The following is a 14,484-nucleotide window of genomic DNA, read 5'->3' on the forward strand; positions in this document are numbered from 1 at the left end:
ATCTGAAAATCCATCAATATTATACATCACATCGAGAAGAAAAAGGATAAAAACCACATGATAATTTCCACAGATGCAGTCAAAGGATTTGACAACATCCAGCACCCATTCCTAATCAAGACACTCATGAAGATAGGATTGGAAGGTAAGGTCCTCAAGCTTATCCAAGCTATCTATGAAAGCCCAACTGCCAACATCATAGTCAATGGAGAAAAGACAAGAACAATCCCACTGAAAAAGGGTACAAGACAAAGATGTCCTTTGTCCTCACTTCTATTCAATATCATTTTGGAGGTTCTGGGTAACAACATAAGCATATTTCCTTGACTTCTAGAATCCAAGTATCATATGTTGGCTGTTACAACACCATGAGAGTCTGTGTCTGTGTACTAGGTCTAGAATTTATTGACATGATTTAGCTGTTAGATTAAGAATTCATTGTAGAGATAAAGGAGACAAGGTTATTTATAATGGTTATATGACCTGAACAGTCAACACAAATATATAACTTAGGGGCAGATGAGAGATTATGAAGAGTAGAATAGACTTGATGAATTAATTGTAGGGGTTAATTGGGAGGACAAAGCATATTTTAAAAAATTATATATTGGGAACTTTATGGACCCAATGTGAACTTATTCTAAACTTTTAATATTACTCTGCTTTCTTTAGATTGAGGTCTCAATCAGTTTTATATGGCCACTGTTAGTGGATCATTGTTGGTGTCTGCCCTAGTATCTCTGTACAGACAAACTGAGATTAATGGAAATATGAGACGAGAGTCAGGATGTATGATAAACTAGAGACATGGAAGGGTATAGAGTGGGGGAAATGAGGAACTAACATCAATGTGTAAAATAAAATGTGTGTGTTGGTGGGGGGTAAGGGAGACAAAAAATTATATATTGTTAGAAACAGAGTAGGTAAAGAAGAGTATTTTCAGTATTTCCCATGATAAAAAAACCAGCAGAGTCTAAAAATTGAGAACTAAGACTATTATAGAAGGATATCTAAATATTAAAATAAAATATTTTTAAAATGTATACTCCCCAAAGATAAATATGTTGACGAACTATATATGAAGGTACTCCAAAAAGTTTATGTAAAACTTAAGTTAAAAATTAGTGGTTCTTTCCTTGAACTTTTTGAAGCTCAAGGCATTTGTGTTGTGTGTAATTTCATATGTAAGACAGTGCTAGAACTATGATCAAACACTGGTTATATAGAGAAACCTGTTTGTCAGTTTGTCATACCATGTTGGTGGGATGCTGAAAGATATGTCAGTGACACTCAAATACCAGCAGGATTATCCATGATGAATAACTTTCAGTTATTTCCAGACTAAGAAAAAGGAAAATATGGTTCACTTAGCCACTGAGAATCTTACAGATATCAGCAAAACATTGTCTGATAGTGTTGGGAGATGAGCCCCTTTGTTGAAAAGATCTCAAAACACAACTGGGAAGGAGCTCTCTCCTCAATGTAGAGTGGATTTTAATGACACAGTTGGAGCAAAAAGGTCGGGATCTTCATTTGCTGATGGGGCGTGACTCAAATTGAGAAGAAATAGCTGCAAAGATACATTAATAATAAGAATGTGAAATGTATGAAGTAAGCATATAAAAAATTACAAGTCATAAAAAATGAGCACATTAAAGACTGGTGAGTTGACATAGACTGATATTGACCATCCAGAATTTGAAAACCATATGGCTTACTCTGCCAGGAATGACAATTTGAAGAGAAGAGGCATCACATTTATCATCAAAAGGAACATTTAAAGATATATTTTGAAGTATAATGCTATTTGTGATAGGATAATATTGATATGCCTACTATATTAATATTATAAATAAGACCTGTAAATGCAACTATTATTCAAGTTCATTCACCAAACACTAAAGCCAGTAATGAAGGTCTTGAAAAAGTCTACCAACTTCTTCAGTCTGAAATTGATCAAACACAATTAAGTTGCATTGACAATCACTGGCGTTTGGAATTCAAAAGTTGGAAGCAAAATAGGAAGGCTAGGTATTTGGAAAATATGACATTACTAATAGAAACAATGCTGGAGATATATGACAGAATTTTGCAAAGCCAATTTCCTCTTCTTCGCAAGTACGTCTTCTCAACAACATAAGTGGTGACCACACATGTGGACCTCATCAAATGGAATATATATGAATCGAACTGACTATATCTGTGGGAAGTGACCACGGAGAAATTCAATATCATAAGCCAAAGCAAGACCAGAGGTTGACTGGAATAGACCATCAAGTGGTCATATGAAAGTTCACATTTATGCTGATAAAGCAAAGAGAAGAAAACAAGTCCAGTGGAGCCAAAATATAACCTTGAATTTAAAGATAATCGCAAGAACAGACTTGATACACTGGACACCAGATAAGTTGTGGGGTGATATGAAGAACATCATATATCAAGAAGGTAGAAAGTCATTAAAAAGATATGGCAAAAACGGAAATACCAAAATGGATATCAAAAGAGACTCTGAAATGCGCTCTGGAACATTGAGTAGCTAAAGCAAAGGGAAGAAATGATGAAATTAAAGAACTGGACTGAAAACTTCAAAGGAAAGCTCAAGACAACAAAGAAAAGCATTATAATGGCAGCCAGTGTATCAAAAAGGAATTGATTGATATTCAACCATATCAAGAGCTAGCATATGTTCAAGAAGCAATGGCATTGAAGGAAGAAGTTCAAGCTATCCTGAAGACATTGGCAAAAAGTAAGGCTCCAGGAATTGACAGAATATCAATTGAAATGTTTCAACAAACTTTCACTAGAAACTTGGAAGACAGCTACCTAGCCAGTAGATTGGAAGAGATCTATACTGTGCCATTCCAATGAAAGACAATCTAACAGAAAGCAGAATTTGTAATTTTGAAAAAAATCATAAAATTGTTGCAGCAGTACATCGACAGTGAGCCGGCAGAAATTCAAGCCAAATTCAGAAGAAAATGCCAATAAAAAAAAGAGAGAGAGATAATTGCTCATATCAGATGGATCTTTGTCTTCTTTTTAAAAAAAATTCCTTTGCAAGTTTGACAAATTTTTATTCCAAGGTACTTTCTAGATGCATAAAGAGTAAATCTGTAATACAAGACCTCTTTGGAGTGTTGAAAACCAAGAATGTTACTTTATATATTTGTAAGAGAGAGCTTTATATCAAGACCTAATTATATATTGAGAATAGATGAAGCTCCAGGGCTCTGACAGCAAGCAGGGTCAGCCAGCAGGAAGGAGAAGGCAGAGAGAGAGATTGAGGGGAGGTTCCCAGGACCCTCCTTCTGAGAAGGTCACATTCATAAGGAGGCACCATTAGGCTGTGACCTGACTGACAGGCTAGATCTACCTCTACACTTTTATATATCTTCAAGTTGACATGAAATTATGTAACTATGTGTGGTAGTTATATAATCTGTTGTCATTTTGAGACTTACGAGTGAAGGGGTGGAGTTTAGCCTGATGACCTCATTTGGAGGTGCTAAGGCGATAGCTTGCTGAAAGTGGGATACACACGCACTCCCTTGGAGACATTATTGACGACAAGCCTGAAGGAGTCGGAGGAGCCATGTGGAGACTCCTGCCAGCACTGAGATGCTTACACCACCACTGGATCCACAAGACCTTCCACCCACTGGCCTGTGATCTTCCTGCATACCGTGTCATTGCATGTGTTTTGTTGAGTCTGAAGAGGACTTTATAGATTGTTATCAGACATATGGGCTAATATCAGAGTTATGAACTTGATCTGGAATGGGCCGAGATTTTTTCTCAATATTCACAGCTCTTGTATATAAACCTCTTTCTTATACACATGTGAGTCTCTCTCTGGATTTGTTTCTCTAGTAAACCCGTACTAAAGCAGTATGTGAAAGTTGGACATTGAATAAAGAAGACCAAAGAAGAATGGATGCTGCTGGAGAAGAATATTGAAAGTATCACGAACTGCTAAACGGACTAAACACTCTGTTTCAGAAGAAGTAATGCCTGAGTGTTCTTTAGAAGCAAAGATGGTGAGACTTTGTCTTACATGTTGTCAAGTGAGACCAGTCTCTGGAAGAGAAGGACATCATGTGTGACAAAGCAGAGGGACAGAAAAAAAGAGGAAGGCCCTTATGGAGATGATTGACAGAGTGGCTGAAACAATGGGCTCAAGCATAGGAACGATTGTGAGGATGGTGCAGGACCATGTAGCGTTTCCTTCTCTTGTGCATAGCATCACTATGGGTCAGAACCAACTTGATGGCACCTATGAACAATAAAGAGGCTACAAGTTAATGCTGTTAGCAAAACAAACATAAAATACAAACACCTACTAATCAAGGGCTGTATTGAAAAAAAATTTATAAGACAGAAAAGGAGACATGAAATAACCAACAGAGACTTCGCCATCCAAGATTGACTTTGTGTTGTACAAGCTCCCCTCCAACAAAACCCTGGATATCATTAGTATGTTAGTCTGGGTAGACTAGAGAAATAAATTCATAGGCACTCATATGTATATCAAAAAGAGATTTATGCTGAAGACAAATGAGTTCATAAGCAAATGTGGTGAAGAAAGCTGATGGTGCCAGGCTATCAAAAGATATAGTGTCTGGGGACTTAAAGGCTTGAAGGCAAACAAGCGGCCATCTAGCTCAGAAGCAACAAAGCCCATATGGAAGAATTACACCAGCCTGTGCAATCACGAGGTGTCAAAGGGATCAGGATCAGGTATCAGGCATCATCAGAACAATAAAAATCTTACCATAGTGAATGAGGGAGGGAGTGTGGTGTAGAGACCCAAAGCCCATTTGTAGTCCACTGGAGATCCCCTTGCAGAGGGGTCTTGGGGAGGAGATGAGCCAGACAGGGTGCGATGTACCAAAGCTGAAAAATACAACTTTCCTCTAGTTCCTAAATGCTTCCACCCCTCCCCCCCCAACTATCATGATCCCAATTCTACTTTGCAAGTCTGGCTAGACCAGAGGATGTACACTGTTACATATAGATAGGTACCAGAAACACAAGGAATTCACAGCGAATGATCCCTTCAGGACCAGTGGTGTGAGTAGTGATACTGGGAACGTAGAAGGAGGGTGGGTTGGAAAGGGGGACATGATTACAAGGATCTACATGTGACTTCCTCCCTTGAGGATGGACGGCAGAAAAGTGGGTGAAGGGAGATGTCGGACAGGGCAAGATATGACAAAATAGTAATTTATAAATTATCAAGTGTTCATGTGGGACGGGGGAGCCGGGAGGGAGGGGGAAAATGAGGACCTGATGCCAGGGACTTAAGTGGTGAGCAAATATTTTGAGACTGATGAGGGCAATGAACGTTCAAATGTGCTTTACACAATTGATGTATGCATGGATTGTGATAAGAGTTGTATGAGCCCCTAATAAAATGTAAAAAAAGAAAAGGAAAAAAAAGAGTTGTATGAGCCCTTAATAAAATGATTTAAAAAAAGTAAGAGATTTATATAAAGAGTAATTGTATATTAAGAATATGTCCCAGCACAGTCCAGATCCTGGGTTTTCTTAACCACAAACTTTCACTTGATTATCAGCTTTAATGGAGATATATTCACTCTTCGCTAGAAGTTTATTCAGGTCATTGTAGCTCCTCCAGCTTTGGGTGGGACAGCTGATTCCACTCTTGTATTCATCAGACATAGGAATGGAAAAGGAATTGCAATGCCAAGCACGATGCCATGCAGCAAGGCAGTGTTGTTATTGGAATAAGCATTGTTGGTGAAAGTGACATTAACATTGTAAGACTATCCTTTGGTCAGTTTGCATGGCTGGGTGGGACAAAGGCTCACATTCATTTTCTTCATAGACTGCACCAAAACAAACAAATAAACAGCCCCACAACCAACCAACCAACCAACCAATAAACAAACAAAAACACGTTTACTTGTGTTTTATTGACCATGTAAGTTTATTCAAACTATGTGAATTATAGCAAATTATGGATAATATTTAAAAGAATGTGAATTCCAGAAATTTACCTGTGCTCACATTGAACTTTTAAGAGGCAGTCATTAGAACACAGCAAGGGGATCTTTCATGGCATGAGTTAAAATCAGAAAAGATGTGTGTCAGCATTGTAGCCAAAGGTGTATATCTATTAAATCTGTATATTGGGGAAATAATCAGATGCAAGGGGAATCCAGCCCCTAGCACATCATCACGGGTCCAGTAGGCAAAATTGTACAGCAATAATAAGTAAAGATTATAGTAAAGTCATAGAGAGCATGAGAGATAGACGAGAGAGTCAAATAATGGAGTCAGACACATTTCATGGTAGCAATGCTCACCTCAGTCCCGCTTGGTGGTCCACGAGGAGAGAGAGGTATTTAATGCTAGCAAAGGCTTTTATATTCTCTGGGGACATGCACCACCCCAAATTAAAGATGAAGACATACATTATAGGAAAGAATTATGCTATAGGTAATACAGTAATGGAAGGGGGTGGGGTGTACACACAAAAGGAAGGGTAGGGATTGAGGGTATACATGTGGCAAGATGGACAGACCCTAGATTCAGGATAGCAGCTTGACTCTGGATGTCCCAAAAAGGGTTTGATCTGTTCCCTGGATCTCCAAAGAACCATTAGCAGTAGGGTGTAAACCCTACCTACAGGACAAGCTAATGGTCGCAATCCTCAGGGAGAAATAATCCATTGTCCCCAGCAGCAGGGTGCAGGCCCAGCCCTGTGGTGGGGTGAGACAGCAGTCTGGCAGTGATTACCTCAAGGGAAATAATTTTTATCATTAGCTGCAAGCAGTGTCCTAAATCTAACATATTTGGGGGAGACGACTTGGGAGAAATCTTTCTGTTTCCCACAATCAGAGAAGGTGGATGATATGAAGAACAATGTAGCCTCAGAATTAGAGAAAGGTTCATTAACAACCAGAAATATGCAGATGACACAATCTTGCTTGCTACAATCTTGGAGAATTTGAAGTGCTTAATGATGAAGATCAAAGAATACTGCCTTCAGTATGTGTGCTAGTCAAGTTACTTTGGAGAAACGAATCCACAGAAACTCATGTATGAGAGAGAGTTTTATATAAAGGTTAAGTGCTCATCAAGAAAACATCCCAACCCAGTGCTGCCAAGCCCACAAGTCCAACATTAACCCATATGTCCAACACCAATCCACAGAATCCTCCTCTGTATCATAAAATAGACACAATGATGCCAACTGCAGGAGGAAAGCCGAGTCAGTGAATGTGCTTCAACAACCAGGGCTGCATCAGGGTAGGTCCATGTTGCTTCACCCTAGTCCAATCATCAGAAAGTAAGAGACCTGAGAAGTAGAAAGGCAAGTCTCACCAAGCCACTTATCTCTCTGCCCTTCAATTAACCCCACATGTGTTTATCGGCCAGGTTGGCACAACAGACTTACTAACTCAGTATGGATTACTGAAGAAGTAAAAAAGAAATCCAAATCATTTAAACTGGACCAATAGACAACATTTTATTATTTTTTAAACATTTTATCAGGGGCTCATACAACTCTTATCACAATCCATACATATACATACATCAATTGTATAAAGCACATCTGTACATTCTTTGCCTTAATCATTTTCTTTAATTTTTTTTCTTTTCTTTTTTTACATTTTATTAGGGGCTCATACAATTCTTATCACAATCCATACATATATATACATCAATTGTATAAAGCACATCCATACATTCCCTGCCCCAATCATTCTCAAAGCATTCGCTCTCCACTTAAGCCCTTTGCATCAGGTCCTCTTTTTTTCCCCCTCCCTCCGATGGATTATTTTTTTTTCTTTTTTAACAATTTATTGGGGCTCATACAATTCTTATCACAAACCATACATATATATACATCAATTGTATAAAGCACATCCATACATTCCCTGCCCCAATCATACTCAAAGCATTCTCTCTCCACTTAAGCCCTTTGCATCAGGTCCTCTTTTTTTCCCCCTCCCTCCGATGGATTATTATTTTTTTCTTTTTCTTTTTTTTTTTTTACAATTTATTGGGGCTCATACAATTCTTATCACAGTTCATACATATACATACATCAATAGTATAAAGCACATCTGTACAGTCTTTGCCCTAATCATTTTTTCTCCTCTTTTATTTTTTTACTTTTTATTAGGGACATCAACATTTTAATAAGTGGAGAAATCATTACAGCTTTCAAGAATTTCATTTGACCTTGACCCAGTATCAATGCTCATGGAGGTAGCAGTCATGAAATCAAGTGATGTATTGCATTGTGAAAATCTGCTCCGAAGGACTTCTTTAAAGTGTTGAAAGACAAATATGTCACTTTGAGCACTAAGGTGCACCTGATTCAAGCCATGACATTTTTAATGTCTTCATACATATTTGAAAATTTTAGAATGAATAAAGAGAGATAAGAATGGATGCATTTGAATTGATGCATTTGAATTGTTGTATTGACAAAGAATATTCAAAGTACCCTGGCCTCCCAGAAGGACCAACATATCTGTCTTTGTGGAAGTACAACCAGAATGATTAGAATTAAAGACGGCAAGACTTCGCTCAAGTACTTTGGACATATAAGGACAGCTCGATGTTGGGAGAAGGGCATTGTGTTTGTTAGAAGGTCAGAGAAAAAGAGAAAGACTTTCAAGAAGATATGTTAATAGGTTAACAAAGGACTCAAATATAATAACAATCAAGAAGATGGTGCATGATACAGCAAACATCACTTGGCAACAACATTACACCAACAAACCAAACTCACTGCCAATGAGTCAAAGCTCACTCATAGCGACCTCCTATGAGTTTCTGAGACTGTAACTGTTTATGGGAGTAGAGAGCTCCAAAAAACGATTTTCAAGTTGCTTAGCAAAGTAAAATCCAACTCAAGGTGTATACAAAAGATCACATAATTAAGAGATTTCTAGAGGTTAAAGATTAAGAAAATGAACACAAATATGCCAGACCAACACAAATAGGAAGTAAAATGTCAGCATCGGATGAAGTAGCATTCAGAACCCAAGTCACTAAAAGACATAAAAAAGAACGCTAAATGCCAGAGATTATAATTCAAACATACCTGTTATTAACATGAGGAAGCCACACATACATCAACTGTGTAAAGCACATCTGTACTTTCTTTGCCCTCATTATTTTCAAAGCATTTGCTCTCCACTTAAGCCCTTTGCATCAGGTCCTCTTTTTTCCCCCCTCAAGAGCCATTGATAATTTAAAAATCATTATTTTGTCATATCTTGCCCTGTCTGACGGCTCCCTTCACCCCCTTTTCTGTTGTCTGTCCCCCAGGGAGGAGGTCACATGTAGATCCTTGTAATAGGTTCCCTTCTCCTGAAGGTATCATCTGCCCTGGATTCCCTGTGCCTCCAGCTCCTATCTGCACCAGTGTAAATGTTCTGCTCTATCAAGACTTGCAAGGAAAAATTCGGATCATGATAGCTGGGGGGAGGAAGCATTTAGGAACTGGAGGAAAGCTGTATTCTTCATTGGTGCTACATTGCACCCTGACTGACTCATCTCCTCCCCTAGACCCCTCTGCAAGGGGATCTCCAGTGGCCTACAAATGGGCTTTGAGGCTTCACTCTGCACTTCCCCCTTCATTCACTACGTATGGATTGTGATAAGAATTGTATGAGTTCCTAATAAAATGTTTGAAAAAAGAGAAAGAAAAACCCAAAGTTGACCAATGGTTACTATGGATGAAGGAGAAAGAGTTACTGTGAGTCTAGACCCCTTTGGGGGTCGAACAACCTTTCACAGGGGTCGCCTAATTCATAACAGTAGCAAAATGACAGTGATGAAATAGCAACAAAAATAATTTTCTGGTTGGGGGGTCACCACAACATGAGGAACTGTATTAAAGGGTCGCGGCATTAGGAAGGTTGAGAACCATTGGCTCGGCAGGGACAGAGGTGGTGTCACTGAGTTTTTGTTAATGGTGGTGGAATAATTTGGAAAGGGATATCAACAATGGTTATATAACATGAAGAGTGGTCAATGGCATGACTGTAGACATTGTAGAATTGGAGAATGCTTTGTTGTTATATTTTTGCCAAAATTGAAAAAAAAATTACATGAATAACAATGTGTATGGGGAAAAATAAAATGTTCTAAAATGGTTGTGGTAAAAAAAAATACGAGGAAGCATCAGACAAAACCAAATTAGATGCATTCTGCAAATGATTGGCTTATAATTTTCACAAGTGTCAATAACATGCAAATCAAAGAAACACCAAGGAACAGTTTCAGATAGAACATTAAAGAGACATGGCAACTAAAGGCAACATGTGATCATGGATCAGATCTTTTATGAAAGTGGACATTATTAGGACAAAAGACAAAAAATGGAATAAAGTCTGTGGACCAGTTGTAAAGTGCCAATGAACATTTTCTGATCTGGATAGTTACACAGAAGAATAATTTTATTGTCAAGAAATATGTATCAGATGTATTGATCAAGTATGATGAGTAGGCATCTTGTTGGCAATTTACTCAAATGATCCAGAGGGTTAAATAAGCTCTGTAATTTATTTAATAAAAAGATGCACCAGTCATTTAATTAACTAATTAATTAAAAACATTTTATTGGGGGCTCATACAACTGTTACCACATCCATACATACATCAATTGTGTAAAGCACATTTGTACATTCATTGCCCTCCTCATTCTCAAAACATCCTCTCTCCACTCAAGCCCCTGACCTCAGCTCCTCATTTTCCCCTCCCTTCTCTCTCCTGCCTCCCTCATGACCCCTTGATAATTTACAAATTATTATTTGGTCATATCTTGCACTATCTGACATCTCCTTTCACCCACTTTTCAGCTGTCCATCCCCCAGGGAGGTGGTTATATGTAGATCCTTGTAATCGGTTCCCCCTTTCCAACTTACCCTCCCTTTACCTTCCCAATATCACCACTCACACAACTGGTCATGAAGGGATCATCCACCCTGGATTCCCTGTGTTTCCATTTCCTATATGTACCAGTGTACATTCTCTGGTCTAGCCAGATTTGTAAGGTAGAATTGGGATTACGAGAGTGTGTGCGTGGACGGGGGAGGGGGGAGGGGAGAAGAAGCATTAAGGAACTAGAGGAAAGCTGTATTCTTCATCGGTGCTACATCGCACCCTGTCTGGCTCATCTCCTCCCCGAGACCCCTCTGCAAGGGGATCTTCAGTGGCCTACAAATGGGCTTTGGGCCTCCACTCTGCACCCCTCCCCCGCCGCCTCATTCACTGTGGTAGGATTTTTTGTTCTGATGATGCCAAATACCTGATTCCTTTGACACCTTTGCACAGGCTAGTGGAATTCTTCCATGTGGGCTTTGTTGCTTTTGAGCTAGATGGCCACTTGTTTACCTTCAAGCCTTTAAGACCCCAGACGCTATATCTTTTGATATCCTGGCACCATCAGCTTTCTTCACCACATTTGCTTATGCACCCGCTTTGTCTTTATTGATTGCGTCGCAAAGGTGAGCATCATTGAATGCCAATTTAATAGAAGGAAGTATTCTTGCATTGAGGGAGTACTTGAGTCGAGGCCCAATGTCCTTAATACTAAACCTATAAATATAGGTACATAGATCTATCTCCCCATCCTCATATATAGATATATTTACATATGTACATGCCTTAATTTAGACCTCTATAAATGCCCTTTGTCCCCTAGCTTTTTCCTCTATTTCTTTTGACTTTTCTCTTGTCCCACTATCATGATCAGTCTTCATTTGGGTTTCAATAATTCCTCTTGGTTACATTACCTTTGATCACACCCTACCAGGCCTCCTACACCCTCCTCACCATCGATTTGGATCACTTGTTCCCTTGTCCCTGGGTTTGTTACCACCATTACCTTTTCCCCCACCTCCCTCTCTCCCATGTCCCCACCGGAACTGTTGGTCCTGTTGTTTTCTCCTCCAGATTGTTCATCCAGCCTATCTTATTAAGACAGACCTTCAGAGATAATAAAATGCACAAAACAAGACAGCAAAACCAAGCAGCAATATACAACAAAGCAGCAACAACAGCAAACCAATGATAAAAAACAAAAAACACAACAAGAAAGAAATGCTTGTGGTTAATTCAAAGACTGTTGGCCTTTAGGAGTGTTTTACAGTTCAGTCTGTTGAGGCACCAAGCCCTGGCCCCAAAGTCCACCTTTGGCATTCCCCGGGGACATTGTCACTCTGTTCCCCTGCTGTTCTGTTGCACCTTCTCAATGCCCTGCCTCGGTGTGGTGGGATCAGATCAGGTAAAGCCATTTTTAAGCAGTTTTCTGGGTGATACAAATGATCTACACTCAACTATTAAACTAAAATGAGCTTTGGTGGCACATTGGGTTACACATTGGGCTGCTAACCAGGAGGTCAAGAGTTCAAACCCCTCAGTTGCTCCACAGGAGAAATACGAGGTCTTCTGCACATGTAAAGATTTACAACTTGATATCCGCTGAGTGACCCTTACAAGTCCTTATTGATCCGGAAGCCAACTTATTTCCACTGCATTTGCTAATCTTGAATTCAGAACTGGAGCCAGACATGGGGCTGGAGGATGAGCAAAAGATGCTGGCAGGTCTGGAGATCCTGAAGAGGAGGAAGCGGAGGAGGAAGAACCAGTGGATCCCCTGACAACAGTGAGAGAGCTGGAACCCTGTGATGAGCGAGTATTCCCTCGGTCACAGACAGGAGGATTGCACAGGGCTGCTATTTGACTTCTTGCATGCAAGGGACCACTGTGTGTCCCACAAACTCCTCAATGACTTTAAACAGCTGTGCAGACTTGTTGACCTCAGCCTTCATCATCTGGGCATCAGCTATTTTCTTTTAAAAATTATTTTATTGGGGGCTCATACAACTCATCACAATCCATATATCCATTCATGTGTCAAGCACATTTGTACATTTGTTGCCATCATCTTTCTCAAAACATTTGGTATCAACTCCTCATATTTTTCCCCTTAGATATTTTCTTAAGGTTTTAAACATGCCACCAGTTTCTAATTTGTGTGAACTGCATGGATTTTGGCATGGGCAAGCAATATCTAAAATTAGTACTAACTCTATCTTAATAAAGTTCAGTGAAATAAAAAAAGTTTGCGTCACGTACCTCTATGGTGTTGCTATGAAACAGAACCCATTAGATGGCAGTGAGTTTTGTTTCGTTTATTAATGGATGTGGTTCAAACTCACCCAGCACTGCTCCATTAGATCTTGGCAGGGAGCAGAAAACACTGGAAAGAGGTTTAACGGTGATTTATTGAGTATGCCAGAAATTTGACTACGTGGATCACAGTAAATTATGAATGGCATTGAGAAGAATGAAAATTTCACAACACTTAGTTTTACTCACGGGAACCTGTACATTGACCAAGAGACAATTGTTCTAACAAGGGGATTACAGAATGGTTTAAAATCAGGAAATATGTGCGTCAGGGTTGTATCCTTTTATCATTCGTATTCTATAGGTATGCTAAGCACATAACCTGAGAAGCGGTACTATAGGAAGAACGGCGGGGTATTAGGATTGTAGGAAGTCTCATTAACAACCTGTGATATGCCTATGTCAACTTTGCTTGCTGAAAACGAAGAGGACTTGAAGCACTTGCTGATGAAGATGAAGAAATGTAGCCTTCAATATAGATTACCCCTCAATTTAGAAAACAGAATTCATCACAATGGGACCAAGAAGCAAGTTCCTGTTAGGTGGAGGAAATGCTGAAGTTTTCAAGGATTTCCTCTTACTTGAATTTAGAAGCAATATTCATAGAAGAAGCCATTAAGAACTCAGACTATGCATTACATTGGACACATCTACAAAGTGCCTTTTAAAGTGTTAGAAAACAAAGACATTGTTGTGAGTACTTAGGAACACCAGGATCCAGCTATGACGTGTTTGATGTTCTCATATGCAAGTGAAAGCTGGACAATGCATAAGTAATACTGAGGCATTGGCGCCCTATAACTACGGTGCTGGCAAAGAATATCGAATGTCCATCATGCATGGACTGCCAGAAAAATACATCTGTTTTGAAAGAAGTACAATAGAAAGATAGCTAGATTAGGGATAAAGCGGGTTGTCTCTACAGCATGCCTACCCTAAAGGAAAACCAGATGCTCCTGCCACAATAAAGTGGATGGAAAAGACTCAGGCACACTCGTGAGACACCTATGGGAAAATCTAGAACAGAGCATGCGCACACCTGGGCCACCTAGGCCCAGGTGAAAGTCAACCTGGACACATCCACTTTAGGCACCAGTGACATGATGTCACACAGGTGTGCCTAAACTGAGCCAATAAGATCACCCAATATCCTCAACCATGCCTTTCCATCTAGTGGGGATAGAAGGAGATAAATACCAGATTGAGGGCAAGCCCCTCCTTTTTGGGGCCAGGGGTTCCGATCTCTAACTCTCTCTCCCACTCTCAGGTTGCCCCTCTCACTGGCAGTGCCCTTTCCCTCTG

General features: G+C 39.6%; 1 pseudogene; it reads left to right on the forward strand.

The window, feature by feature from the left end:
- Positions 1–12,560: 12,560 nt before the first annotated feature.
- Positions 12,561–14,484, forward strand: part of LOC142441163 (cytochrome b-c1 complex subunit 6, mitochondrial pseudogene) — a 39,056-nt pseudogene continuing 37,132 nt past the window's right edge.

This window comes from Tenrec ecaudatus, chromosome 1 (genome assembly GCF_050624435.1).
Source record: "Tenrec ecaudatus isolate mTenEca1 chromosome 1, mTenEca1.hap1, whole genome shotgun sequence".
Classification (NCBI taxonomy): Eukaryota; Metazoa; Chordata; class Mammalia; order Afrosoricida; family Tenrecidae; genus Tenrec; species Tenrec ecaudatus.